Source organism: Schistocerca americana, chromosome 6 (assembly GCF_021461395.2).
Source record: "Schistocerca americana isolate TAMUIC-IGC-003095 chromosome 6, iqSchAmer2.1, whole genome shotgun sequence".
Taxonomy (NCBI): Eukaryota; Metazoa; Arthropoda; class Insecta; order Orthoptera; family Acrididae; genus Schistocerca; species Schistocerca americana.
In genome coordinates this window covers 256,793,282-256,818,736 of record NC_060124.1, presented here as the reverse complement: position 1 = coordinate 256,818,736, position 25,455 = coordinate 256,793,282, and the positions used below count along the sequence as shown (strand labels likewise).

The window sequence follows — 25,455 nt, the reverse complement described above, 5'->3', positions numbered from 1 at the left end:
CTATAAGACGTAGTTTCATTTAAAACACAGAGTCTAGTTCCACGCCCGTAGCTGGTCATTACATACGAAGGGCTGCTGGAAGGTGGCGTCCTCTTGGCCATTTTGTAGCACAGTTGAGGCTGTAGATTCGTTTTCTGTTGTCGTTTACTACATAGCATCGTACTGTTCTCAAGCGAAGCGCGTTCTCAGATTTACTTCCGCCGGTACATTCGGGATTCTTCTCAGAGTGCGTACTTCACCATGCAAGAAATGTTCTTTGAAGAGACGTCTTGGCAACGTATTAGCAGCTTGGCCAACTAACAACGGGAGACACCCACTCATCTTTATCGGTTTCGTTCACATTTATGGTATATGGAGCGCTTGGCCAGGCAGGGAAGCGTAAGAAGTGGGAGTTCCAGAAAATAGTATTTTTGGAGCACGTGGGGCAATTCATGACCAATTTATGTTAGCGTAACTTTCAGGGCAGCGGTTGGTGCAGTGGATGGGTTACATATCGGTAATCCGACGGTCGTGGGGTCACATATGTTTGTGGAAAGTTTATGTTTAAGTTTAAGTTTTTACCTTACTTTCACTGCAAGTAGACCAAAATAATGCTCAGTATATTATAATCACTGACATCTTCATGAAAAGTACATAAATCAAAGACAATTTCGGATAGCAAATAAATTTCTAACAAGGGACTTAAGGCGTACAGTACTTCGTATTCTGACCTTCGAGCTCCCCTCGCCAGCTGCATGCCAACAGGCTGGAACGCCCTATTGCCGGTAGGGGGCAAAGCTAGCTACGGCTTTGGAGCTCGTTTGCTTTCTATCTCTCGACCAAGGAACGAGAATTATTCGAGAATTTTGTGATCACACGGTGATAATGTCGTGAAAAATGTGGACTACACCGAAAATGAGTCCTAGTACAAATAAGAATATTGATATTCCTGGAACATCGATAGAACGAAAACAGACGTCACACTGTGACAGCATCCACAGCGAAGCGTCAAAGCAACGACTTAAAACGATGCTGGATTGTAGTTTACATCTTTTGGCTGAAAACGATCCTATTACATCAGAAAGTTACTCGGTAACAACCGAAAAACATATTCGAACTGGAAGTAAAATACGCAACAAAGTAGTGCAAGTTTTAGCGAAGCATACTTTCTTGTGCGTCGATGAGTTGATTGGTCCGAAGAAGTCGATGAAGCGGAGAGTGGCTCATCCTCAATCGATGACAACAAATCTAGAGGAGAGAAGCACCTCGCTGGAAGTACATCCTAGATTTGAAAAGCTGGAAAGAACACGTTAAACCGGTGGAACCCGGAAGGATAAACATAAATAACACAGCTGACTGCCAGACATGAAGTATAATCGATTCATAAAATCGCGGAACTGTTACAAGGTCACCGCTAGAAACTTTTAACAATGGGCATGTGCTATTGCGAGTCGCGAGTCAGTTTCCATATTGGTACCCAACAGAGGGACTGTCAATATTAGGGAAACCCTTGTCGCAGCGGAGAAGTTTCGAGACCAGACTAGGGCTCGTATCGTCGATTAGTATAAGGATTTAGTTATCAACGACGATCAAACAAGTAAGTCGAGGATCTACATTCATCGATGCCAATATCCTTTTAGCGCCACTTACAATAAACTATTTTCTCTTTTCGGGCTGCCAGTACCAATCTATTTACAACCGAACGCTGGACCATGTAAAGGCAAAGTAGTTCTCGTGGAACGAAAGGATATGAACTAAGAAAGGCACTCATATACAGCCCAATAAATCTTTCAGTAAAATTATTGCCAAAACGCTACCTATGCCTGCAAGAGAGCACTGGCTCTTTACGACCGAGAATTTAACAAATACTGTATGAATATCTGAAAAAAATACAGAAATCTCCTCATTGCTTCATCAAAATCTGGGTAACTAAAGACAGCTCTATACAAAGAAAGTAAGGGAGAAGAAATTTCTTCCGTTAATTACCTCGTGAGAAAGACAAACGAATCTGCAATTATACGACGAGATATTTCTAAATTAAGAAGGATAGCTACAGCGCAGTATTTAAATGACGCACCCCAAATGTACCCAACGAGTGCTGCTTTTATCGTCAGAAAAAGAATTTAATCAGAAAGATTTAAAACTGCTCTTATCTCACGGAGAGAGGAAAGTAATCTCTTCCCGAGAAGACCGGAGCAAAATACAATCCACTCTACATCACCAGCTGTACTCGCCAATATTTGGCGAAAAGATGCGTTACGTGTGTTTTGCTACAAAACTGTGCCGTGAGAGAGAACCTTTCATGAATTAAATCTAATCTGATTTTCCATATAAATTTTAAAACAACTCTGTAACTGCGAAAATTCAGTTTGAGCTAATTGTTGAGAAAATTACTGCTATTCGTGACTGCACGATGAATAACGTACGAGCATGTGTAATTCAACAAATGTAAAATATTAAAAGTAACGAACGTCTGTATACGAAGTTAATTGCAATCCATTCCTGGAAATTAATTTGCTAACCGAAACTTTCCTTATTTTTTTCCATTTTCAAGCCTTTTACGAAAACATTGATAAATACATATACTGACCATTACTTTGGTCCATTTTTGGTGTAAATAACATAAAAATAAAAAAGACATAAATGTCTGCAAATACAGTCGACCTCGGGACACTTGGATCACCTTTCTGTACTCTCTCCACTGTCAGTCGCTGCTTGGAAGTTATGCTAACATGTACGGTTCATGCTTCACTGAACCTCCGCCAAAAATGTTACTTTTCTAAACGTCTGGCCATCTGGAGCTGTACCGTCCGTCACTTTCATTTCTTACCAAGCCCAGTTTACTCTAAAATCTGGAGGGTTTCGGTGATGGCCTAGAGACTGTGTTGTGATGGAATGGTTTTTTTTTCTGTTAGAAAGTTTTTCGTGTAATATTTGCAGACAGTGACTAGAACACTAGCCTTGTGCATAAGAAGACTGGTGACACACGTCTGTGTGCATAAGCGAAGAGGTATTTCGTAATTGATACAATTACAAACTCACAGTAATTTAGGTAATTCGTACTGGTCTACAACGATTTCCGTACTTCATACTGATCCAGAGCAATAGATACAGCAATAAAATCTGGAACACGTTAAGCTCCACCGTATAAAACACGGAAAGCGGTAACTAGAGCTCGCATGTCGCCATTCAACGGCTCCGTCGCTAGTTGGTTTATTCGGTACCGAACAGCTGTGCCACAGAACGCTAATCTTGCTTCCGGACACCGCTGCCCTTATCTGGACAGCGATTGGTCAGACCGCCGCCACTTGCTGGTCTCTTTCGCCAGCCGATAGCTGCAGCAGACTTAGGGGCTACGTGCGGCGCGCGCGAACTGCCGCTCCGGCGCGGCGCCAGGCCCAGATCGGCGCTGGCGCTTTGCCGATGTATACGACCGGCGCGTGAGCTGCATGCTGCATGCTGCATGCTGCACGCTGCACGCTGAGCCCCGCCACTTCACTGAATTTGCCAGCCAACGCCAGGGGATTTCCTCGTAAACCCGCAGTAGGACATTTACATGTCGCCAGCGGGAAAGTGATATGTCTAACAGCGCTTTCCACTGCATCAATAATTTGCGGCCATAAAACGCAACGTACGCTAAGCTTCTCCAGTTTTATTTACTATTTTCTGAGGTTAATTATTTTAGGAAATTAATCGATAGCATTAACAAATGGGACAAGCGGATGGTTACAATCAGAACGCGGTCTGCATATGCACTACTGGCCATTAAAATTGCTACACCACGAAGAGGACGTGCTACAGACGCGAAATTTAACCGACATGAGGAATAAACTATGATATGCAAATGATCAGCTTTTCAGGCCATTCACACAAGGTTGGCGCCGGTGGCGGCTCCTACAATTTGCTGACATGAGGAAAGTTTCCAACCGATTTCTCATACGCAAACAGCAGTTGACCGGCGTTGCCTGGTAACGCGTTGTTGTGATGCCTCGTGTAAGGAGGAGCAATGTGTACCATCACGTTTCCGACTTTGATAAAGGTCGGATTGTAGCTTATCGCGATTGCGGTTTATCGTATCGCGACATTGCTGCTCGCGTGTGTCGAGATCCAATGAATATCGAATCGGTGGGTACAGGAGGGTAATTCGGAACGCCGCGCTGGATCCCAACGGCCTCGTATCACTAGCAGTCGAGATGACAGGCATCTTATCCGCGTGGCTGTAACGGATTGTGCAGCCACGTCTCGATCCCTGAGTCAACAGATGGGGACCTTTGCAAGACAACAACCATCTGCACGAAGAGTTAGACGACGTTTGCAGCAGCATGGACTATCAGCTCGGAGAGCATGGCTGCGGTTACCCTTGACACTGCATCACAGAAAGGAGCGCTTGCGATGGTGTACTCAACGACGAACCTGGGTGCACGAATGGCAAAACGTCATATTTTCGGATGAACCCAGGTTCTGTTTACGGCATCATGATGGTCGCATCCGTGTTTGGTGACATCACGGTGAACGCACATTGGAAACGTGTATTGGTCATCGCCATTCTGGCTTATCAGGCCGCGTGATGGTATTGGGTGCCATTGGTTACACGTCTCGGTCACCTCTTGTTCGCATTGACGGTACTTTGAACAGTGGACTTAACATTTCAGATGTGTTACGACCTGTGGCTCTACCCTTCATTCGAACCCTGCTAAACCCTACATTACAGCATGATAATGCACGACCGCATGTTGCACGTCCAGTACGGGCCTTTCTGGATACAGCCGACCGGGGTGACCGAGCGGTTCTAGGCGCTACAGTCTGGAACCGCTCGACCGCTACGGTCGCTGGTTCGAATCCTGCCTTGGGCATGGATGTGTGTGATGTCCTTAGGTTAGTTAGATTTAAGTGGTTCTAAGTTCTAGGGGACTGATGACTTCAGAAGTTAAGTCCCATAGCGGCCAGAGCCTTTTGAACCATTTCAACTTTCTGGATACAGATAATGTTCGACTGCTGCCCTGGCCAGCACATTATCCAGATCTCTCACCAACTGAAAACGTCTGGTCAATGGTGGCCGAGCAGCTGGCTCGTCACAATACGCCAGTCACTACTCTTGATGATCTGTGGTATCGTGTTGAAGCTGCATGGGCAGCTGTGCCTGTACAAGCCATCCAAGCTCTGTTTGACTCAATGCCCAGGCGTATGAATGCCGTTATTACGGCCAGAGGTGGTTGTTCTGGGTCCTGATTTCTCAGGATCTATGCATCCAAACTGCGTGAAAATGTAATCACATGTCAGTTCAAGTATAATATATTTGTCCAATAAATACCCGTTTATCATCTGCATTTCTTCTTGGTGTAGCAATCTTAATGGTCAGTAGAGTAATAAAGAATATACACTGACGGAAAAAAAATCGCACCACCAAGAAGGAATTGTGTGACAAACGGAAGTTGGTAGGCGTGTTTCTCCTTCTGAAAGATGATGTATATTGGAATTCGTGCCAGTCGCATACAAATTGCGCTAGTTGTGCCACTACGATCATGCAAATCATGTTTTCTGTAAATACACGCTGTAATTCAAATGGTTCAAATGGCTCTGAGCACTATGGGACTTAACTGCTGAGGTCATCAGTCCCCTAGAACTTAGAACTACTTAAACCTAACTATCCTAAGGACATCACACACACCCATGCCCGAGGCAGCATTCGAACCTGCTACCCTAGCGGTCGAGCGGTTCCAGACTGTAGCGCCTAGAACCGCTCGGCTACCTAGGCCGGCTCACGCTGTAATGATCGTGAGCGCTGGTCACCTTTGAGATTCGACACAGTGAGTTGTTATTAGTCAAGAATTCCTTTAAGGCAACGAAGACACCGTTATGAACGCCTCAGTGAATTTTACTGGGGCCGTGGAATAGGGTTATGAGAAGCTGGGTTCACCTTGTGCAGTACTGCAGAAAGTCTTCACAGGAATGCAGTCACTTTACATGACTGCTGGCATCGGTGGTCACGAGAGTTTACCGTCGCAACAGGACCGAACTCTGGATAGGCACGTGGCTCTACCGAGAGGCAAGACCATCGTGTTTCGGTGTACAGCTCTGGCCCATAGTACTGCGTCTGCAAGAAAAAAAATGGTTCAAATGGCTCTGAGCACTATGGGACTCAACTGCTGAGGTCATTAGTCCCCTAGAACTTAGAACTAGTTAAACCTAACTAACCTAAGGACATCACAAACATCCATGCCCGAGGCAGGATTCGAACCTGCGACCGTAGCGGTCTTGCGGTTCCAGACTGCAGCGCCTTTAACCGCACGGCCACTTCGGCCGGCCGTCTGCAAGAGTAGTTAGCACTGCAGTGTGTAATGGTTCTTTATTTACGTGACCATTAAGGGACTCCTACCCCAGTTCTCGATACCAGTAGTATCGTACTACTTTTCTGCGAAGTAACAGACATATCTTTGTGACAATATTCACATTTGGTTTCATTGATGTACAGGTACTCCGATGTATCGATATATTACAGTGATATGGTTTTTGTGTGTATTCATTTCTGTGAGACTGTCATTATCTTTGACTTACTTGTAACCGTTTCGGCGCGAATGTGCACAGAGCAGTCTTTGTTTCGTTTTGCAGAAGTTAAGTTGTTATTTCGCTTTGTAAAAGAACAGTCAAGTCTTGTGTTTGGTTAAAGTGAAAATTAAATATATGAAAATTGATACAAAGCTGTTTTCGTGATGATGTGACAATTAAGAAGAAGTATATGTGAATTTACAAGAAGTTTAATAAAAATGTGGATCGTGAACACCGAGTAAAAAATTATTTCTACCATACCATTGTTCTGATCTGGCACTGTTTGATCATTAAGAACTTCCTGAAAAACGCATTTGTTAGGTCTTCAAATATTGCTAAAATACAGATCTGGACCCTCTAGCAGTCATAGTGGAATCACCCTAGAATCAACAAGAAGAGCCATCACAACTTCGACGAAATCTACGTGGGAATCCATTCAAGATAAATGCCAAAATTAATAACTTTTTTTACAGTGACTTTATTATTTCCATTCTGACGATACCATCGACAGTCAATAACTTTCCAGAATGAGAATGAATAAGTTTCAAGTTTCAGTCAATAACTTTGTTGTTGCCCGATAAAACGAACATATGCTGCGTGAGCAACATTATTAATCTGATTTCCAACCTACTTTTCTAGTGGTGGTATTGTTAGAAGTGACACTAATAACTGTTACAAATCGGTTGCGCCAAGGACAGCTCTGAGCAAGACGCCCTGTAGTGTGCATTCGACTGACCCCAAACAATCGCCTCTTGCGACTCCAGTGGTGTCAAGCGAGAGCACACTGGAGGACATGGTGGGGGTCTGTTGTATTTTAAGATCAAAGCTGGTTTTCCCTCGGTGCCAGTGAAGGCCCTGTGCTGGTTAGGAGGAGGCCAGCTGAGGACCTGCACGCAACCTGACCGCATGCTAGCCGCACTGGACCTACTATGATGTATCATGCAGCGTAAGTTGCTGTGACAGTGCGAGAGAGAGAGAGAGACAAAGATATCGTTTATTACTCTGTGGCGATCGACGCTCACATAATTATTCTTGGGATATAGAGCTTTTGTTCTCGTTAAGAGTAATTTTACGAGAGGAGAGCCATTCTTGTGATGTAAAAATCGACGCCATTGCGAGATTTTGAGTCACATTCTAAAATATATGTGTATATGGAAGGAAATCAGTTAATAGAACAATAAAATATTGTTCATTTCAAGAAGGTACGTGTTATTCTACAACCAGCGTATACTTCTATAGTGATTTAATAATAAATACCAGCTTGAGAACAGTTCCGACGGGAGCGTTCAGTTCTAGTGAAACAGTTCGATGCTTTCTTCGGAAAAGAAGTCACTTCGTGGATCATTCAAATCCGCAATTGTACCTGGACATTTCTCAGAACTGAAAGCAATCTGATTGCTATGCAACAGAGCCCCGAAGAATACTCCTCCATACTTTGGTTACCACTTTCAGCTCAACACGGTATCTGCAGCACTGGAGCAGATTTCTACAACAGCGGAAGCGTGTAATCGCTATCAGTTTCACACATCGCCCTGTGTACGCTGTATGTATTTACCCACAATAGTGAACATACAGTTACTCACACACATAGAAAAACAATACAAGGTGGTGTGGGAAACATTTCAGCATAAAGGTCCTGTAGAGCTAAACAGTAATTAGCCTAGTAGTAGTAAACAAATTAATTTTTTTTCAAATTAGCCTTTATATATGTCTACCGTTAGACAGGACACGATCCTGATACAACACTCCTAGTGAACCTGCAATATAGTTACGTTAGTAATTTAGTAATTAATGTTTCATTGTGTGTATATATTTCTAGTTTTATAGAGTAACTACATTATGGTCCTTTGTACGTTGCATGCTAACGGAAAGTGCGGGAGTATCTTGTGAAGAGAAGGAGTACGCCGTCCCATCAGCCGAGCAGAAACTTCAAAAAGGCCAGAACATTTGAATTACTAGCTTTCTTGAGCATTAATGCATTGTAGTGACCTTTCACGTATTGATTTTCTAAGTATAAATAGAGTTGCTACATTACTTTTACTAGAATTCCAGTATTTCAGTAGATATAGTAAGACAATATTTTATGTGTTATCTATGCACTGTGTTTGTGTCACATTGTTAAGTGTACATTAACAACATTAGGACATTAACGTTTTTCGCGAGCGTAAAATTTAATAGTCACTTTTGTAGGACTTATTTAGTGGAGAAACTGTCAATTGCTTATTTACATGGTGACAAGTAGATCTATGTACAAAGCCAATAAGCAAGCACGCATCACAAAGCCACAAAATGAATTAAATAGTGTGAATGCATCGTCAACTAGTGCCACAGAATTTAATACCGCCGTAGTTAGCGATATGTCGATTACGGCTGAGCAACCAGCAGCAATTAATGCGCTCACGCCATCGACACAAACGGATGCTAGTTCCGACATTCATATGTCGAGTGAAGTCCAGAGAACTATGCAGCAACCAACAAACAACATGAATTTCATCTGTGACACAGACGCGTGCGAAAACGAAATGATTGTACCGAAAAATGTGTCGGTACAATCCTCATTAAGCCCAGTGGAATCGTCAATTGCTGAGAATACAGATTTGTTATCCCAGCTGATGTCAAGTTTGAGTGTCATTACACAAGGGATTAAAGCACTGGAAACCACGCAATCCACGTATGCAAATGACATGAATCGTAGATTCCAAGTACTGGAGAGTGCTCAATTTAATTTGGCTCAGGAGCAATCTAATAAACTAAAAGAAATTAGTGATAAGATTACTGAAAAATTCCTAAGTTTGGAAACAAAGCAGAGTCACTTGATTGCCAGTCAGACACAAATCATAGTTACACAAGAACAACAGTATCAGGAATTAGCAACCTAATACAAAGACATCTTATGTCGTCAAGATACACTAAATCATCAAGTGCAAGAAGTTATTCATGTACAGAACACTATTGCGCACGACGTCAATACAATTAAGCACGATAACGAGCAAGCTGTCATTCAGCTTACTCGGAGGATAGATACTCTCAGTCTCGAAGACGAGAAACACATAGAGAAACTTTTCAATGAACATAAGATCGCATTCTCTCAAGGACATTGAAGATTGGGCGAAAGAGCAAACCGAAACAGTGCAAAATTATGTTGACCAAACCTTGAAAGAAACGGTTGCTAACGTGCAAGTTAACAACGAAACTGCACAAGAACAACATAAAGCATAAGTTAAAGAGATTAAGGAGAATATAGGAGATGAATTTCGTGCTTGGAAAGCAAAGATAGAAAATACAGTAACAGAATGCCAGCAGGGTCTAGTTAATACTAGAGGGGCACATGCTACTTGCAGTTTATCAAAAGCAGACATTATTCCTGATGAAACCAGTGAAACCGAATCCATGCCACAATATCCATGTATTGGTGCATATTCACTTAATCAACCAGAAACAAATTATCAAGATAATCATTCACCACGAAGTAGCCACCGGAATACACCTGTGACTATGAATGAAGAACAAATGCTTAAATATCGTCAATTCCAGATATTTATTCCCGAAAGGAAGTCGATCAATCCCGTGGTATTTATCAAACAATTTAAAGGGATATTGCCGCGAATTTGGACTGAGCAACAAAAAATTATGTATGTTGCAGGATTGATACATGGAGATGGATCGATGTGGGTGTCAGAAGCATCCGATTGGTGTCAAGATAATGACCAATTTGAACGCGTTTTCTTGCACAAATACTGGAATAAGGGAGTACAAGAAAGACTACGTAAGGAAGTTTTTGACCCACAACCTTTTTCTTTCAAAAATGGATCTTCAAGAAAGTATTTCGAGAAGTAGATAAATAAAAGCAAATACTGGAATGAACCAATCCCGACGCAGGATATCATTCAAATACTAAAGGGCAAACTTCCACTTGAAGTTAAGGAAAAACTTCTACATGTGCCTGAACAACATGTGGAAGATTTTCTAGCCACATTGGATTCAATAGACATTCTGTTCGAACAATCACGTGTGCGCTATAACCAACCAAGTTACCAACCTAACAAATACAATAGTAACAACAAACAGTATGGAAAGAAACCTTTTGCACATGATTCACCAAACCCACAGGTGAATTATTTCCAGAAAACCGTGAAATTTGGTAACGAAAATCCCGACCAGTGTACTCATTACCAACAATGTGAACAAACATATAAACGGAAATGGAGGAAGAATAATAAGAAGAGGAACGGATACTATCAAGAAGGCAATTATCAGCCAAAACGCCGATATCAGCCACCAACCCAAGAATATCATAACCAACCACAAACTTCAGGTTGGGCACCAAATGCTAATGCAAATGAATGGAGAAATCAACCACCAATAATAACTGACGTAACGGAGCAGACATCTACTAATAATGGGCAATCGTCAAACTACACTCGACTGTCAGAAGCCCCGAAGATGCAGTCGAGGAAGGTTTGAGGGGCGAAAATTCAAGCATCAATTGTTTTCGGTACAATGATGGCCGATTATTAATAGAAGAACTTCAGCAGGATATGATGCCTTGTCAAGAGGAACATATCACTGAACCTGTTGAAAAAATTCAGGCGGCACTTGAAGGCATTACTGTGTAAGTTACTTTAGAGTCAGGAGCAGCAGTAAATGTCGTTTTTGAGAAAGTTATTTTAAAGAATAATTCAGAAAGCAAATCCACCGATTTTTCCTGTTCAGTGTTGTAGAATTGTAGGCCCTACTGGTCATAAGTCTTCTCAGGTTAAAGTGCAGACTCAACTCCAGTTAGATACAGGAAAAGTAGCTATAAATTGCACGTTCCTTGTAATAGAAAAATTGGTTGAGGACTGTATCCTGGGTATAGATGAATTTAGAGAGAGAAACTGGCATATAGATTTTTCTCTAGGCCGTGCCAGTTTTACAATAATGGACGAGAAACCTCAAGTGAATCTCCTCAGGGAATATAGTACCCATGGAAAGTATTGTCAGGGACGAAAGCTGCAAATAAAGTGGATACATAGCAAACCTGCACAGTATTACCAAATTAATTACTTGCAACTTGTCTTAAAACCTGAAGACATGGTATACGAAAAGGTGCAAGATCCTGAATATTTGCAACAACATCAAAGAAAGCAATTATATGATCTTCTACAGGAATATCATGAAGTCTTTCAAGAAAAACCTGATGTAATCAAGAGATACACATGCCATTTACATGTGATTCCACACCAAATTTTCTGCCGTGTTTTTTTTGTCTTTCCAGTACCGTGGCACCAACGAAAGGCGGTTAATGTGGAAGTCCAACAGATGCTTGAATGGGATCTGATCGAACCTTCGACGAGTCCTTACTATAGTCCGCTTCATGTTCTCCCGAAAAAAGGAGGTAAAGTTCGTCTCGTGCTAGACGCACGGCAGATAAATAAGATTATCGTGCCCGTGCGAATTCCTCCGGAAAATATCGATGAGTTAATTCAAAAGTTCGAGAGGATAAAATACTTGACATATATAGATCTGAAAAGTTCATTTTGGCAGGTGGCACTAGACGAACCGTCAAAAAAGTACACGGCGTTTGTACACGCGGGTAGAAGCTGTCAATTTAAGGTTTTACCTTTCGGGCTAAACGTGAGGTCAGGAGGTTTTATAAATGCTCTAGATTACGCATTGGGACCTGAATTTCGAAGCAATTTAACTGTGTTTGTGGACGACATGCTCATAGCTACGACCACGTGGAAGGAGCACGTTGATTTATTGAGAAGAGTGTTAGAACGTTTTAAGGAAGCAGGCATAACCGCAAATATGCAAAAGTCCCATTTTGCTCGAGATAAAATCAAATTTCTGGGTCTTCTTATAAATGAAAAAGGCATCTTACCGGACTCCGAGAAACTAAAGGCAATCAAAAACTTTGCAGTTCCAACAACAAAAAGGCAATTAAAAGGTTTCCTCGGAGCTGTCTCTTTTTTCAGGCATTTCATTCACGACCACTCTACGAGTATTAATTCAGAACCGTTGTACAGCTTGTTGCGCAAAAATACTCCGTGGGTGTGGACGCAACAATGCCAGAATGCATTTGAAGCAATAAAACATGCCTTAGTCAATTCACAAACATTATATCATCCACATAAGAGCCAATAATTCGGTTTAGTGGCAGTTTCTTCGGAAATTGGAATAGGTTCATGCCTCTTCCAAGTAAAGATGATAGATAAAAAATCAACTTTCTGTCCAATAGATTTTGCTAGCCGACTCTTAACTGCTTGTGAAAGAACATATACGACTACCGAAAAGGAAGCATTGGCCGTAGTCTGGTCATTTAAGATATTTTACTATAACGTATACGGAGCGAAGACAACAGTATATTGTGACCAAAAAGCGTTAAGTTTTTTGCAAACATGTAAATTATTGCATCTAAGACTAGCAAGATGGACGCTCTCACTCCAAGAGTTTCAGTTTGAAATTAAATACATAAGCGGAAAGGATAATTTCATCGCCGATGCACTGTCTAGAATGCCAGATGGAGATTTGTCAACTATCAACATCACGGACAATCCGTGCGAATTTAAAGTTCTTATAATGACTGATAGAATATATAGGAAACATTTTCTTGACATGTGTAAGAACATGGGAAAACTACAGAATGAAGATCCTCGTTGGCATTCAATAACGGAAACTTTAATAAAGCCTGGAAATGATGATCTGAAGAGACTGTACGAAGTTGAGGCCGCCGTCTTATTTTTCAAAGGGCATCTTGATTCAGATAATTGGAATATGTGTATTCCCGAGAAGAATGAGAATGACTTAATTTTGTACACGCACATCACTTGGGGACATTTTGGAGTATTTAAGTGTGCTCAGAAGATTCAAGCATATTGCTACTTCCCAAATATTCGCAGGAAAGTACACAGACAGTTAAGGAAATGTAAAATTTGTCAGCCAGCAAAACCAGGAAATTTTTGTGTGAAAGATTTCCTACATCCTATTATACCCACTAAATCGCTGTCATTCATTTCGGTCGACATCTGTGGTCCTCTACCATCATCAAGGGGAGGATGCAAATATATTGTAGCTTTTCTTGATATATTAACTAAGTATGCCAAACTTTATCAAAATCAGCTCCTGGTGCATCCATAGCCAAGAAGCTGGTCAAGGATTATATAGTCAAGGTAGGCAAACCAGAGGCTATTCTTTTTGACAATGGGTCAATGTTCACTGGATTTCGTTGGAGGCAAACAATAACCAGTTGTGGTATGAAACAAATTCTAACATCAGTGTACCACCCTTCGGCGAATCCCCTGGAACGAATTTTTTGTGAATTAAACCGGTTCATGAGAACATATTGCCACAACCAGCAACCCAAATGGATCGATTATCTTGACGATTTTCAGGAAATTGTAAACAATATTCCACATACTACGACAGAATACACCCCATACGAACTGATGTTTGGAAAACAGGAACAGAATGACTGGATTCGACCAATTCTTAAAGTAGCTATTAACAAAGTAGACCTACAAAATAAAGTACAACAATCCTTACTCAACATAATGGACAAGGCAAGGAAAAGGAAAATATATTTTGACAATCGACTTGGAAAAATAAAAACGTATAAAGTGAAAGACCAAGTTTTAGTAAAAACTCATCTAAGGCTTCACTTATACAGAGGAAGAACACAAAATGGCAATTATTGTATCAAGGACCATTTGTGATTACTAAAATACCCCATTCGGGAACTTATGTTTTGAAGGATGTGAAGAATGGAAAGGTGAAAGGAATGTATCCTCATCATTTGTTAAAGGAATTTCATGATATCTGAAGATTCTGAAGATTGAAGATACTGTTTTTATCAAATAATATTGATTAGACAATTTTCATTAAACCTATGAATCATACTTAGGATAGTTTCTTCCTTTTTGCAATTTAGTAGTTAGTTTTTCTTTTCAGGCATAATGTACGAGAGAGATGCAGATATTATGTATTTGTTTTCCACTATAACGGTAAGTTTTCTTTTCAGTGTGCAGAGTTTTTAGCTATAGTATGAATGATTTCTTTTAATTTTTTTTATTTAGTTGATAGTAACTTCAGTCAGGTTTCACAATGCATAATGACCATGGGTTGATAACTCAAATGAATCTGGTCTATGGCAAGATATTTTTTTCTTATGTCAGTTTGACAACGGCAGTGTATGTTTGTATTTTTTTTTTTTTTTTTTTACTGGCTGAGCTGAAGTCATGCTGTTCGGAAGGGGTAACCTGTTCTCAGTTTTAAAAAAATACCGCCTGTTACTTTGTTTCAGTCTTTTGTGATGGACATTATCTTTATAATTGTACTATTGTTGTAACATACCTGTGTATGTAAATTATGTTATGTCAATTGTTGCTCGCGAAGTTACCAACTGAGCGAATGCCGATCAGTTACAAGCACGTCAACAAGTGTTAAAGTCCATCTGAAAGATGACGAGCGTAAGTTGAGACGGCATCACCAGTTGGATTTGTGTATAGTGCATTCTATGGTTGTTGATAGAAATGAAGAACACCTTACGACTTCCGAATATTTCGAATTCAGGACTGAGAATTAGAAAGAACTTTAGATTAGATTCTATTTCAGCCCCGCATAGATCAAATACCTTTTCCACGGAACTTACACTGACTCTTATATTCATGTTAACCATATGCGGAAAACCATAATACCCAAGAGGATACGGTGAAAATGGAATAGAATTCAATCAGTAACCCAGAGATGACATATAGAAGGGAATCGTAGATGGACGTAAACCAGCGCGTCAACGGTTCACCTCAAGACACAGAAGATTAACAGTGTTGCGTTTCTTTTGTGAACAGTGCGTAAATTCACTCAAAAATATATCCCTGTTGTAAATACTTTTTCCATTGTAATTCAATTAATTTTCTTTGCAAATGAGGAATACGAGGATGGTAAATCTACCCCGAGGTTTTCCTTGGTTTTCCTTTGTGGGGCTTGGCCGAATGGTTAGATTACCCGTTGAGACATCCCAAGGCGTGTGACAGAAGCTTTGAGGGATGATGACAAGGGTTTCTGGTCACATTTCATGCCATCCTCGACAAACGAATAAAAGCAAGCTAGTAAGCTATGCATATAAGCTGCACCAGGAATTTTCAAGCAACACAGGTTTTGTCAGCAATATATGCACGCAAATCCATAATTTCCATTTTGATAGTCATTCACTAATTCCAAAATATCATAAGAAATATCGTGGACATTAATACTCTAGTCGACATTTATACAGCGTCATAAATAGTCACCGATATAGTCCACAAGAGTGGCATATATGTTGTATCATTCAGCGTAAGTTGCTGTGACAGTGCGAGAGAGAAAGAGACAAAGATATTGTTTATTACTCTGTGGCGATCAGCGCTCACATAATTATTCTTAGGATGTAGAGCTTTTGTTCTTGTTAAGGGTAATTTTACGAGGGGAGAGCCATTCTTGTGATGTAAAAATCGACGCCATTGCGAGATTTTGAGTCACATTGTAAAATATATGTGTATATGGAAAGAAATCAGTTAATATAACAATAAAATATTGTTCATTTCAAGAAGGTACGTTTTATTCTACAACCAGCGTATACTTCTATTGTAATTTAATAATAAATACCAGCTTGAGAACAGTTTCGACGGGAGCGTTCAGTTCTAGTGAAATAGTTCGAAGCTTTCTTCGGAAAAGAAGTCACTTCGTGGATCATTCAAATCCGCAATTGTACCTGGACATTTCTCAGAACTGAAAACAATCTGATTGCTATGCAACAGAGCCCCGAAGAATATTTCTCCATACTTTGGTTACCACTTTCAGCTCAACACGGTATCTGCAGCACTGGAGCAGATTTCTACAACAGCGGAAGCGTGTAATCACTATCAGTTTCACACATCGCCCTGTGTTGTTGTTGTTGTGGTCTTCAGTCCTGAGACTGGTTTGATGCAGCTCTCCATGCTACTCTATCCTGCGCAAGCTTCTTCATCTCCCAGTACCTACCGCAACCTACATCCTTCTGAATCTGCTTGGTGTATTGATCTCTTGGTCTCACTCTACGATTTTTACCCTCCACGCTGCCCTCCAATGCTAAATTTGTGATCCCTTGATGCCTCAAAACATGTCCTACCAACCGATCCCTTCTTCTAGTCAAGTTGTGCCACAAACTTCTCTTCTCCCCAATCCTATTCAATACCTCCTCATTAGTTACGTGATCTACCCACCTTATCTTCAGCATTATTCTGTAGCACCACATTTCGAAAGCTTCTATTCTCTTCTTGTCCAAACTGGTTATCGTCCATGTTTCACTTCCATACATGGCTACACTCCATACAAATACTTTCAGAAACGACTTCCTGACACTTAAATCTATACTCGAAGTTAACAAATTTCTCTTCTTCAGAAACGATTTCCTTGCCATTGCCAGTCTACATTTTATATCCTCTCTACTTCGACCATCATCAGTTATTTTACTCCCTAAATAGCAAAACTCCTTTACTACTTTAAGTGTCTCATTTCCTAATCTAATCCCCTAAGCATCACCCGATTTGACTACATTCCATTATCCTCGTTTTGCTTTTGTTGATGTTCATCTTATATCCTCCTTTCAAGACACTGTCCATTCCGTTCAACTGCTCTTCCAAGTCATTTGCTGTCTCTGACAGAATTACAATGTCATCGGCGAAACTCAAAGTTTTTACTTCTTCTCCATGAATTTTAATACCTACTCCGAATTTTTCTTTTGTTTCTTTTACTGCTTGCTCAATATACAGATTGAATAACATCGGGGAGAGGCTACAACCCTGTCTCACTCCTTTCCCAACCACTGCTTCCCTTTCATGTCCCTCGACTCTTATAACTGCCATCTGGTTTCTGTACAAATTGTAAATAGCCTTTCGCTCCTTGTATTTTACCCCTGCCACCTTCAGAATTTGAAAGAGAGTATTCCAGTTAACGTTGTCAAAAGCTTTCTCTAAGTCTACAAATGCTAGAAACGTGGGTTTGCCTTTTCTTAATCTTTCTTCTAAGATAAGTCGTAAGGTTAGTATTGCCTCACGTGTTCCAACATTTCTACGGAATCCAAACTGATCTTCCCCGAGGTCCGCTTCTACCAGTTTTTCCATTCGTCTGTAAAGAATTCGCGTTAGTATTTTGCAGCTGTGACTTATTAAAATGATAGTTCGGTAATTTTCACATCTGTCAACACCTGCTTTCTTTGGGATTGGAATTATTATATTCTTCTTGAAGTCTGTGGGTATTTCGCCTGTCTCATACATCTTGCTCACCAGATGGTAGAGTTTTGTCATGACTGGCTCTCCCAAGGCCATCAGTAGTTCTAATGCAATGTTGTCTATTCCCGGGGCCTTGTTTCGACTCAGGTCTTTCAGTGCTCTGTCAAACTCTTCACGCAGTATCTTATCTCCCATTTCATCTTCATCTACATCCTCTTCCATTTCCATAATATTGTCCTCGAGTACATCGCCCTTATATAAACCCTCTATATACTCCTTCCACCTTTCTGCCTTCCCTTCTTTGCTTAGAACTGGGTTGCCATCTGAGCTCTTGATATTCATACAAGTGGTTCTCTTCTCTCCAAAGGTCTCTTTAATTTTCCTGTAGGCAGTATCTATCTTACCCCTAGTGAGACAAGCCTCTACATCCTTACATTTGTCCTCTAGCCATCCCTGCTTAGCCATTTTGCACTTCCTGCCGATGTCATTTTTGAGACGTTTGTATTCCTTTTTGCCTGCTTCATTTACTGCATTTTTATATTTTCTCCTTTCATCAATTAAATTCAATATTTCTTCTGTTACCCAAGGGTTTCTATTAGCCCTCGTCTTTTTACCTACTTGATCCTCTGCTGCCTTCACTACTTCATCCCTCAGAGCTACCCATTCTTCTTCTACGGTATTTCTTTCCCCCATTCCTGTCAATTGTTCCCTTATGCTCTCCCTGAAACTCTCTACAACCTCTGGTTCTTTCAGTTTATCCAGGTCCCATCTCCTTAAATTCCCACCTTCTTGCAGTTTCTTCAGTTTCAATCTGCAGTTCATAACTAATAGATTGTGGTCAGAATCCACAACTGCCAGTGGAAATGTCTTACAATTTAAAACCTGGTTCCTAAATCTCTGTCTTACCATTATATAATCTATCTGATACCTTTTAGTATCTCCAGGATTCTTCCAGGTATACAACCTTCTTTTATGATTCTTGAACCAAGTGTTAGCTATGATTAAATTATGCTCTGTGCAAAATTCTACAAGGTGGCTTCCTCTTTCATTTCTTCCCCCCAATCCATATTCACCTACTATGTTTCCTTCTCTCCCTTTTCCTACTGACGAATTACAGTCACCCATAACTATTAAATTTTCGTCTCCCTTCACTACCTGAATAATTTCTTTTATCTCGTCATACATTTCATCAATTTCTTCATCATCTGCAGAGCTAGTTGGCATATAAACTTTTACTACTGTAGTAGGCATGGGCTTTGTGTCTATCTTGGCCAGAATAATGCGTTCACTATGCTGTTTGTAGTAGCTTACCCGCATTCCTATTTTCCTATTCATTATTAAACCTACTCCTGGATTACCCCTATTTGATTTTGTATTTATAACCCTGTAATCACCTGCCCAAAAGTCTTGTTCCTCCTGCCACCGAAGTTCACTAATTCCCACTATATCTAACTTTAACCTATCCATTTCCCTTTTTAAATTTTCTAACCTACCTGCCCGATTAGGGGATCTGACATTCCACGCTCCGATCCGTAGAATGCCAGTTTTCTTTCTCCTGATAACGACGTCCTCTTGAGTAGTCCCCGCCCGGAGATCCGAATGGGGGACTATTTTACCTCCGGAATATTTTACCCAAGAGGTCGCCATCATCATTTAATCATACAGTAAAGCTGCATGTCCTCGGGAAAAATTACGGCTGTAGTTTCCCCTTGCTTTCAGCCGATCGCAGTACCAGCACAGCAAGGCCATTTTGGTTAATGTTACAAGGCCAGATCAGTCAATCATCCAGACTGTTGCCCCTGCAACTACTGAAAAGGCTGCTGCCCCTCTTCAGGAACAACATGTTTGTCTTGCCTCTCAACAGAAACCCCTACGTTGTGGTTGCACGTACGTACCGGCCATCTGTATCGCTGAGGCACGCAAGCCTCCCCACCAACGGCAAGGTCCATGGTTCATGGGGGAAGATCGCCCTGTGTACATTGTAAGTATTACCATTTTACACACAACAGTGAACATACAGTTGCTCACACACATAGAAAGACAATACAAGGTGGTGTGGGAAACATTTCAGTATTAAGGTCCTGTAGAGCTAAACAATAATTAGGCTAGTAGTAGTAGTAGTAGTAGTAGTAGTAAACAAATTTAATTTTTTTTCAAAGGAGCCTTTATACTACTCCAGGGGTTATGGTCTGGGTGCGATATCGTATGACAGCAGAGGCAGTCTTGTGGTTATTCTACGCACCCTGACTGCAAATCTGCACGTTAATCTGGTGATTCAACCTGTTCTACGGCCATTCGTGAACAGCATTCGAAGGGACGTTTTAAAACAGGATAACGCTCGCCGACATACCGCTGTTGTAACCCACCAGAGCGTCGACCTGTTGTCTTGGTCTGCTTGATCACAAGATCTGTCTCAAATGCAGCATGTTTTGGACATCGTTAGACGACAACTCCAGCTTCATCTGCAACCAGCATGAACCGCCCCCTTACTGGCCGACCAAGAGCAACAGGCATGGAACTCCACCTAACAAACTGACATCCCGCACCTGTACCACACAATGCATGGACGTTTGCGTGCTTGCACTCAATATTTTGACGGTTACACCGGTACTAATGTATCCACTCCACATTTGCAATGCATTTTCTTGCGCTTACATTAACCTATGGTCTTGCAATGTTAATCACTTAAATATGATACGTAGCCATATATGTACCCGAAATTTCATTGCTCTACGTAATTATTTTTTCGTGTTACGATTTTTTACCGTCAGTGTATATCGTCCATCTGGGTTTACCTATGACCACGACTACAAGAAATTGCAACTGAGTTCTTCTTAATTTGCGAGGGTGATTTAAGGAAGAAGTGAAACATCCCCGTAGAAAAATTTATGAATTACTGTGCTGGTAAGCCCCTTACGTTATTTGACTTTCAAACAGCTGAGAAAAACTGAACGTACTCAGACATTTCTCTCTTTACTTATTCTGATCATCACTAAACTGATAAACAATATTTTCAGCTCAACGCAATCTGACTTTCAAAAATCCCTAGAACAGAATGGCCCTGACTAACAATTACCTATACCTTTCATGAACCACTTACCTCACAAAAATCTTCCTTACTCAAACTACTGCAATACAGCGAGCGCCAATACTGCCAGCTAAATGAAAGAGTCTAACTACTGAAGGCACTAACTACTAATAGGCATAGTTAGCAAATGAAAGATTTTGATGGAGAACAAACAATGTATTTACCTTAATAGTGTTCAAAAGTCATAATATATATATCAGTTCATGATATCCAGTCTTAGAAATTTCGTTTTTCTGACGGACACACATCCAGATCGTCCGCTCTCAAAACTCTGCCATCTCTCTTCCCACATCCACCACTGCTGGCGGCTCACCTCAAACGGCACAACGCTATGCGCTGTTCTCATCCAACTGCCCACTACTACAAGAACGAATATTCCAACAATGCAAACCAGCCGCAGACTGCACACAGCACAGCCAGTGATTTCCATACAGAGCGCTAAGTGAAGTTACCAACATAAAAACTTAAACAGCCTACTTACAGAAGGTATGTTAGAAGTCCACTACGTTCATTAACAGTTAAGGTAAAAAGCTATGAAGCTTTAGTGTCATTCAGTTATCTCTGTTTCTATCATTTTTTTCATGAACAAACTATAGTATTATTGCTTGTTTGTGGGATTTGGGTGACAATGTTGCCAGTTCTGTTCTCAGCTGGGCTGGATGGCAGGGTAGGAATTTACATGGTTCGTCACATTAACGTGACCATCACGTATGTTCCGCATCAAGGTGCAATAACGACTCACGGCAGGTGGCAGCAACACCGGTGGAACCTATACAAAGTGTGTCGGGTGGACGTGGAAAAAAGTGCAGCCATTGTCGTAATGCGGTAATGCAGTGATTTGTCTTACATCCGAATGAGCATGACCATTGGGTTTCGGGCCAAGGATGCAAGCATTTTCGAAATGGCTAAATTTTTTAACTGTTAGTATGCTGCCATGGTTAAAGTATACTGTGCATGGAAAATGGTGCTATTAGAAACAAGCGTCAGTGCAGATGTGGTGTACTACTGGCCATAGATGACAGAACTGATGAAGGCTGCGGAGATATGTGTGGGAGAATAGACGTGCAGCAGTTGAGCAACTGAACATCAAGATGAACCAAGGGGTTATAAAGAGTGTCTCCTCAATGACTGTTCAGCAAACTTTGTTGTGTATGGGCCTCTGCAGCAGGTGCCTGGTCCATGCACCAATGCTGACTATTGTAGACTGGTGACAAAGGCTACAGTCTGCATGCCAGTATCGCAGTTGCACGTCCACCGAGTGGTGACAGGTTGCTTTCTCAGATGAATCACGTTTTATGCTCCACTGGCGTGAATCGCCTGAAGACAATCACCTGGCAACAAGCATCGGAAGGGTCCATTCCAGAGGAGGGAGCGTTAAGGTCCGGAAAATGTTTTTGTGCTTTCTCTTAGTTATCTCTTCAGTCTGGAAGGCACAACGGCTCAACCCAAGTGTGCACATATCTTCACGTACTATGTCCACCCCTAGATACTGTTTGATTTTTTGCTCAGGGTGATGGCATCTACCAGCTGGACAATGCAACATGTCACAAGCTTGCAGTGCACTTGCGTGGTTCAAAGGGCACCAGGATGACTTTGCGGTATCTCACTAGTCAACAAATCCCCCCCCCCCCCCCCACTCCTGACTTAAACACAATAGAGACTCTGTTTACCGCCTCGATTGAGCTGTTTACACTGTAATGTGACAATGTGCCGTCTAGTGAATGTCAGGCATAGGGTGTCTAGTCAGACCTATTACACGTGAGAGCCGCTTTCCGGAAGTGCGATGCCGCATGATCTATTATAATACAGTAAATTCGGGTAGTGGCATCGCAGCACTATAGATCCTCAACCGAGAAACCTTGCGTAGATGGTAATGGCGCATGAACTGGCATAGCTCCACATCCCTGTCGCTGTCTTTTAGAACCTAACTCTCTTCCTGCATGTTCGCGCTGCAAAGTTCGTTATTTTGGCTTTTGACCAATTGTCACGTTAATATGACTGGACAGTGTAATTTTATTCTTGTTGTTGTGGACGATGAACGTTGGTTTAATGAAACTCTTCATGCTAGTTTTCTCATGCAAGCCTCTTCACCGCTGCTTAGTAACTGTAACCTACATCCGTTTGAACCAGCTCGCTAGGCTCATACTTTGGCCTCATTTTACAATTTTCATCCTCCACTTTGCCGTGCATCACCAAATACCTTGATGGTCAAGATTTTGCCCCATCAAGCTGCCCCTCTTTCAGTCAAATTTTGCCGTACATTTCTTTTCCGCTCAATTCAGTTTAGTGCAGTTATCCGAAGTACCCATTTAATCATCATCCTTCTATAGCGCAACATTTCAAAGACTTCAGTTCACTTTCTTCTTATAACCTCTTTTCGAAACACTGTCCATTGCGTTTAACCGATCTTCCCTGTCCTTTGCTATCTCCATGATGTCATCGACAAACCGTAAAGTTTTTGTTTCCCTTATTGAACAGAAACTGTCTTTTCCAGTTTCTCTTTGATTTCCTTTACTACTTGCTCAATAAACAGTTTGGAAAATATTGGGGATAGGCTACAACTCTGTCTCTCCCGCTTGTCAATTACTACCGTCATTTCACATCGTTCGATGGAAGGAAGGAAGGAGGATTAGCGTTTAACGTTCCTTCGACATCGATGTAATTAGAGGGGAAAGGAATTCGGCAGCGCCCGTTCAAAGGAACTATCCTGGCATTTCCCTGGATCGATTTTGGGATAGATGGATGAGGATTTGAAACGCCGTCCTACCGAATGAGAGTCCAGTGTGTAGCCACTGCGCCACCTGCCTCGGTTGACGTCGTTAGATTGATTTCTGCAGTCTAATTGCTGTACAAGTTGCATGTAACCCTTTAGTTCCTGTAATTTATAGCTCTTACCTTACTATTTCACAGGATGTAACCATATAAGGCGACAACTACGTTAACTTTTCTTAAATTCAAACAAAGGGAATGCCCGCCCTTGATTTTTGGAGGTCTGGCGGGGCAAAAATGAATCTGATTTTCTGCAAATATATTGATGTATTGTGAAAACGGACTTTTGATATATTTAATTTCTAGTTTCATGAAATGGATGACTTGTTAACTTACGATGTGTGTGTATGGTTGGGTCCACGTCTACAAAAATTTGTGCCTAACACGTTCGGCATAAATAGTTTTGGCGCAAACTGCTGATTGTTTCGACACAATGTTTTATTTTGTGAAGTGTGTGTTGGCGCTCCAGTTGCACGTTGGTTTCGTCAGTCAGTTGTTCATCTGTTTCTTCAAGCTTAGTTGTGAGCAGGAAGAACGGTGGAGTTAGATAAGGAATCCATCTTGTGGAACCCGAAACATCAATACAGATACACGTACATTTTTTTTGTAATTGCTACTAGTTTCGTCTACATCAGATATAGTTAACAGGCAGGCGCCACCTCCCTATCTTCTTTTTCTGCACAGATCCTTAATACAGTAGTGTTTCATCTACATCTACATCTACATGGATACTCTGCAAATCACATTTAAGTGCCTGGCAGAGGGTTCATCGAACCACCTTCACAATTCTCTATTATTCCAATCTCGTATAGCACGCCAAAAGAACGAACACCCATATCTCTCCGTGCGAGCTCTGATTTCCCTTATTTTATCGTGGTGATCTTTTCTCCCTATGTAGGTCGGTGTCAACAAAATATTTTCGCATTAGGAGGAGAATATTGGTGATTGGAATTCCGTGAGAAGATTGCGTCGCAAGGAAAAAGCCTTCCTTTTAATGATTTCCAGACCAAATGCTGTATAATTTCTGTGACACTCTCCCCCATATTTCGCGATAATACAATACGTGCTGCCTTTCTTAGAAATTTTTCGATGTCTAAGTCAGTCCTGTCTGGAAAGAATCCCACACTGCGCAGCAGTATTCTAAAAGAGGACGGACAAGTGTAATGTAGGCAGTCTCCTTAGCAGGGCTGTTAGATTTTCTAAGTGTCCTGCCAATAAAACGCAGTCTTTGGTTAGCCCTCCCCACAAGATTTTCTATGTGTTCCTTCCAATTTAAGTTGTTCGTAATTGTAATTACTAGGTATTTAGTTGAATTTACGGGCTTTATATTTGACTGATTTATCGTGTAACCGAAGTTAAATGGATTGCTTTTAGCACTCATGTGGATGACCTCACACTTTTCGTTGTTTAGGGTCAACTGCCAATTTTCGCACCATTCAGATACCTTTTCTAAATCGATTTGCAATTTGTATTGATCTTCTGATGACTTTATTAGTCGATAAGCGACAGCGTCAACTGCAAAGAACCTAAGACGGCTGCTCAGATTGTCTCCCAAATCGTTTGTGTAGATAAGGAACAGCAAAGGGCCTATAACATACCTTGTGGAACGCTAGCAATCGCTTCTGTTTTACTCGATGACTTTCCGTCAGTTTCTACGAACTGTGACCTCTCTGACAGGATATCACAAATCTAGTCACATAACTGAGACGATATTCCATAAGCACGCAATTTCACTACAAGCCGCTCGTGTTGTACAGTGTCGAAAGCCTTCTAGAAATCCAGAAATACGGAATCGATCTGAAATCCCTCGTCAATAGCACTCAACTCTTCATGTGAATAAAGAGCTAGTTG

General features: G+C 41.3%; 1 protein-coding gene across 1 annotated transcript in view; it reads right to left on the bottom strand.

The window, feature by feature from the left end:
- Positions 1-25,455, bottom strand: part of LOC124620080 (pollen-specific leucine-rich repeat extensin-like protein 1) — a 106,192-nt gene that overhangs the window by 68,660 nt on the left and 12,077 nt on the right. The window lies entirely within an intron of this gene.